Raw genomic sequence first — 6000 nt, 5'->3', positions numbered from 1 at the left:
TCGGGGATACTGTTCCTGATGGCTTGTAACACCCTAACACCCCTACTCTACTTGCGCTACATTGATGACATCTTCATCATCTGGACTCATGGAAAAGAAGCCCTCGAGGAATTCCACCGAGATTTTAACAATTTCCATCCCACCATCAACCTCAGCCTAGACCAATCCACACAAGCGGTCCATTTCCTAGACACTACTGTGCTAATAAACGATGGTCACATAAATACCACCCTATACCGGAAACCCACTGACCGCTATACTTACTTACATGCCTCCAGCTTCCATCCCGGACACACCACACGATCCATTGTCTACAGCCAAGCTCTAAGATACAACCGTATTTGCTCCAATCCCTCGGACAGAGATAAACACCTACAAGATCTCTATCAAGCATTCTTAAACCTACAATACCCACCTGCTGAAGTGAAAAAACAGATTGACAGAGCCAGAAGAGTACCCAGAAGCCACCTACTACAGGACAGGCCTAAAAAAGAAAATAACAGAACACCACTAGCCATCACCTACAGCCCCCAACTAAAACCTCTCCAGCGCATCATCAAAGATTTACAACCTATCCTTAAAGATGATCCTCACTCTCACAGATCTTGGGAGACAGGCCAGTCCTCGCTTATAGACAGCCTCCCAACCTGAAGCAAATACTCACCAGCAACCGCACCATACAACATAAACACTAACCCAGGAACCTATCCTTGCAATAAAGCCCGATGCCAGCTCTGTCCACATATCCATTCAAGTGACACCATCACAGGACCTAATCACATCAGACACACCATCAGGGGCTCGTACACCTGCACATCTACCAACGTGATATATGCCATCATGTGCCAGCAATGCCCCTCTGCCATGTACATTGGCCAAACCGGACAGTCTCTACGCAAAGAATAAATGGACACAAATCTGACATCAGGAATCATAACATTCAAAACCAGTGGGAGAACACTTCAACCTTTCTAACCACTCAGTGACAGACTTGAAGGTGGCAATTTTGCAACAAAAAAACTTCAAAAACAGACTCCAAAGAGAGACTGCTGAACTTGAATTAATATGCAAACTAGATACAATTAACTGTGGTTTAAACAAAGACTGGGAATGGTTGGGTCATTACACCAATTGAATCTATTCCCTATGTTAAGTTCTCCTCACACCTTCTATGGGCCATCTTAATTATCACTTCAAAAAGTTTTTTTTCCTCCTGCTAACGATAGCTCATCTCAATTGATTAGACTCTGCCTGTTGGTATGCATACTTCCACCTTTTCATGTTCTCTGTATGTATAAATATCTCCTGTCTGTGTGTTCCATTCTATGCATCCGAAGAAGTGAGCTTTAGCTCACGAAAGCTCATGCTGAAATAAATTTGTTAGTCTCTAAGGTGCCACAAGTACTCCTGTTTTTTTTGCGGATACAGACTAACAGGGCTGCTACTCTGAAACCTGTTATAAAAGACCTGAGTCATCCATTTATCTATCTCCTTTCACAACCATCACTCTCCTGTTAGCCAACACTTCCCCGGCATCACAGGACAATGTCTGCCACCTTCAGGGAGAGAAATGCTTTAAGGGGCTGATTCAATGCCCATAGCTATCAATTCTGAAAACTTTCTCTAACTTTACTGAGCTTTGGGTAAGGCCAAAGGAAGGACAATCAGTCTGGGGTCAGAGCCTCACAGATGTGAATTCTGGAAGCTCCAAGAACCCAAGGCTGCTACCCTGATTGACAATGGCTGGTGTTCTGGCCAATTATTCAAAAGATTAAAACATTAGTAACAGAAAGAAGAGATCTAGTGATACAATGAGATGAGGGCCAGGCACTCCACCAATTGAAATTGCAAGCCTGATTTAAGAGAGCATTCTTTCTATACATGTACAGATTCATTCAGTGCCCAACTATCCCGTGCCTTCTTGGCTCATACCACAGAATGCCAAATTCAGGACAAACTGCTGAAAAATAGGGCAGATACACCCCAAGATTGGTGGCTAATCCAGGAGCGGTGCCAGGGTTTTTGGCACCCTAGGCGCAGAGTCGGCTCTACCTATTTTGCCAGTCCCGCGGCTCCGGTGGACCTGCCACAGACGTTTCTGCGGAGGGTCCGCTGGTCCCACGGCTCCAGTGGACCTGCCGCAGGTGTGCCTGTGGATGCTCCACCGGAGCCGCAGGACCAGCGGACCCTCCACAGGTACGCCTGTGGGAGGTCCACCGGAGGCGCCTGCCGCCCTCCCGGCAAAATGCTGCCCCCCCAAAAAATCCTGGCACCCTAGGCGACTGCCTAGGTCACCTAAATGGAAGTGCCGGCCCTGGGCTAATCCCCCATAGGATATAACAAACCAGCAACAAAAGTAAACTTCTGTTTCACCACACTGGATAGCAAGGAGTCATAAAAGCAGTTTCCTTAGGCATTCCAGTCCTTGTATTACCACTGAAAACACTAGACTTAGCGAAGAGTGGTTCCTTAAAACCAATCTCTTCAAATTAAAGGTTCTTCTGATCCCAAAGGACCAGACACACACCCGGGTCAATATATAATTTAGATCTTACCCAAAAATCACTCTGATGACAATCCTTTAGTATCTAAAATGTAAAGGTTTATAGAAAGAAAGGAAGGTGAGAGTTAAAATTGGTTAAAGGAATCAGTCACATACAGTAATTGCAAAGTTCTTGGATTGGGCTCGTAGCAGTGATGGAATAAACTGCTGGCTTATGTCAAGTCTCTGGCTGCTTCCAAATCATTGGAAGGTCCTGAGTGCATTGGTTCGAATGCTCCCATTCGTATAAGTCAATACTCTAGAGCAGGGGTGGGCAAACTTTTTGCCCTGAGAGCTGCATGAGGTTTCCTAAATTATATGGAGGGCCAGTTAGGGGAGGGGGTCATGGCCCAGCCCTCACCTTCTATCTGTCCCCTGGACTCCTGCCTCATCCAAGCCCCCCTGTTGCCTGATGGCCCCTCTGGAACCCCTGCCCCATCCAACCACCCCTTCCCCCTGTCCCCTGACTGCCCCCCAAACCCCTGCCCCTGCCTGTCCCCTGCCACCCCATCCAACCCCCTCTTCTTCCTGACTGCCCCCAGGACCTATGCCCCCATTCAACCCCTTGGTTCCCCTGACCACCATCCACACCCCTGCCCCCTGATCATCACCCCAAATTCCCCTGCCCTTTATCCAACCTCCCCTCCCTGCACTCCCTGCTCCTTTACCACACTACCTGGAGCACTGGTGGATGGGGGTTCTACAGCCACACCACCCGACTTGAGCCAGGACATGCTGCCACCACCGCCGCCACCTCCACGCAGCACAGAGACAAGGTCATGCTGGGCTGTGCAGCTGCGCTGCCCCAGGAGCTCACAGTCCTGATACACAGAGCATTGCGCTGGTGGCAGAGCGAGCAAGCTGAGGCTGTGGGGGAGGGGATACAGCAGGGGAGGGGACACAGCAGGGGAGGGGCTGGGAGTAGCCTCCTGGGGCAGGAGCTCAGGGGCCAGGCAGGACAGTCCCGTGGGCTGGATGTGGCCCATGGGCCATAGTTTGCCCACCCCTGTTCTAGAGGTTTGAGCAGGAAAAAGGCAAAACAGAGGTGTTTCTAGGACCTTTTATATTTTCTGCCATGTGGAGGGAAACCCATGTTTCAAACAAAGCCCTCAGCACAGCTAGTGGAAAATTACAGGTGATAAGATAGCGTTTGGAGTCACATGGTTGAGTCACATTTCCATGCATGATTCCTTAGTCACTGCAGGAAGCCGTTACCTATACCCCAGACAGCAGGTTTGCAGGACAGTCCATCCAGTGAAGATGGGCATCTCCCATGGTCCACTGTCAGTTAAGTGCTTCTTGATAAGCCACTTTATTTGAATAGTCCCTGCAAGATGTGCTGGATAACTACATTGTGGGTGTTACTCCAGGAGCAAACATTTGAAATCCAGATATAGCGCTGTAACCTGTCCGGACTCACCCCTGCGGCGCCTCCTGCTGGTCGTCCTTCTCCTGGCCTCCGGGTCCCTCCCAGGATCCCGGTGCCTTTTTATATGGGGTGCTGCCCCCTGGCAGTAACCCCTTTCTCTCTGGGTCTCCCTTCCTCAGGGAACCCCCACCCTCTATCCCCACCTTGTCTCAGTATACGGCTACTGCCAGTCATTGTCTAGCCCCACGTCCTGGGGCAGACTGCAGTATCAGCCTATTCATCACTGGCAAGGAGGGTTTGGACCTGCTGCCTTTGCCTATCCCTGGGCTGCCCTCTGCAACCCCCAGTACCTCTTGGCCTAAAGCTAGGCTGCAGCCTGGGGCCTTCCAGGCAGGAGCTCCCCAGCTCCTCTGCCTTCCCCCAGCCCTGCTTCACTCAGGTACCTGGTCTTGAGCTCCCTGCAGCCAGGCCCATCTCCCTCTACAGCTAGAGAGAGACTGACTGTTTTCCTTCTGGCTTCCCTGGCCTTCTTATAAGGCCCTGCAGCTCTGTTTGGGGCATGGCCCCAGCTGCAGCCACTTCCCCAATCATCCCAGCCTAAAGCCCCTGCCCAGGGCTGTTTTAAAGCCCCAAAAGGGCAGGAGCGGGTAGCCACCCTGCTACAAGCGCCAATATGCATTAGTTCAAATACAAAAATAATAATAGCAGATATATCAATCTCCTAGAACTGGAAGGGGCCTTGAAAGGCTATTGAGTCCAGCCCCCTGCCTTCACTAGGCAGGACCAAGTACTGATTTCTGCCCCTAAGTGGCCCCCTCAAGGATTGAACTCACAACCCTGGATGTAGCAGGCCCATGCTCAAACCACTGAGCTATCACTCCCCTTGAATAGATACATTAAGATAGCATAATCATAACCAGCAAATCATAACCTTTTCCTAGCCACCTCACTGGACAACCTTTATAGCGAATATAACAGTGTTTGCAACAATTATCTATATGGTCATGTTTTAATCAGATAACATCAGACCAACAACAATGAATCAACAATAAGCAAAAAGGAATTAATGAGAAGCCTTACCACTTATTGATAAGCAGTTATCAATTACTGATTATCGATAGAAAAATCAACCACCACGACTGAAATTCTGAAAAAAAAGAAACCAAAGAGGCTCCAAGTTTATAATTTGGGAATGAGTACTTAAGCATGAGGCTTCCTGGCAAAGACACCCTTTACTCAAATGTCACTGAAATCTAGAGAGCAGGCTAGAAGTTTTTGTCTCTTATAAAGAAGGGGATATATAAATAGGGTTACAATTTCCTGCTTACATTTTTCTCTCTCTCTCCTGCCCAAGAGGTACCAAGAGAAACAATCTACAACCCCTGTGTCTCTGCAGCTACCAGCCAGTCTCCCTGAGAAATTTCCCCTCCAACATCAGGGAAAATGAGACTTTGGCTCCATTTACTTTTCCTTCTGGCAGCTCTGGAAGGTATTTTCTCTCCACAAATCCACTGCAGAAGCAGGAGACTATCACTGTATTTCTGCAATGATATTCACATACTCTGTAAAATGCTCTTCCATATTTTATTCCCTTTCATTCTTCCCTCCTCCCCTTTTCTTACACAGGGGCCCGGTCACAGGTTGTTCTGACCCAGTCCGGTCGAGAAATGAAGATGCCCGGAGAACCCACTGGCTGAAATGCGCTGTGAGCGGGCTCGCTGTTACCAGCTATTACATGGCGTGGGTCAGACAGGAGCCCAGAAAGCGGCTGGAGAGGCTGGTCAGGTGCAGAGCCGGCTCCAGTATTTTTTGCTGCCCCAAGCAAAAAAAATAAAATAAAATAAAAAATAAATTAAAAAAGGGGGGCCGGAGTGCCGCTGCCAAAGCAAACCAACAAAAAAGCCGGAGTGCTGCCCCTTGAAAAGTGCCGCCCCAAGCACATGCTTGGAACGCTGGTGCCTAGAGCCGGCCCTGGTCAGGTGTCACACACCTGCAGCTACACATTACTACTCTGACAGCATAAAGGGCTGTTTCACAGCCTCCAAGGACAGCTCCAATTTCTACTTACAAATGAACAGCCTGAAACCCC

Source organism: Mauremys reevesii, linkage group 13 (assembly GCF_016161935.1).
Source record: "Mauremys reevesii isolate NIE-2019 linkage group 13, ASM1616193v1, whole genome shotgun sequence".
Taxonomy (NCBI): domain Eukaryota; kingdom Metazoa; phylum Chordata; order Testudines; family Geoemydidae; genus Mauremys; species Mauremys reevesii.
The sequence above is the reverse complement of the archived record's forward strand: the minus strand, read 5'-3'. Positions refer to the sequence as shown.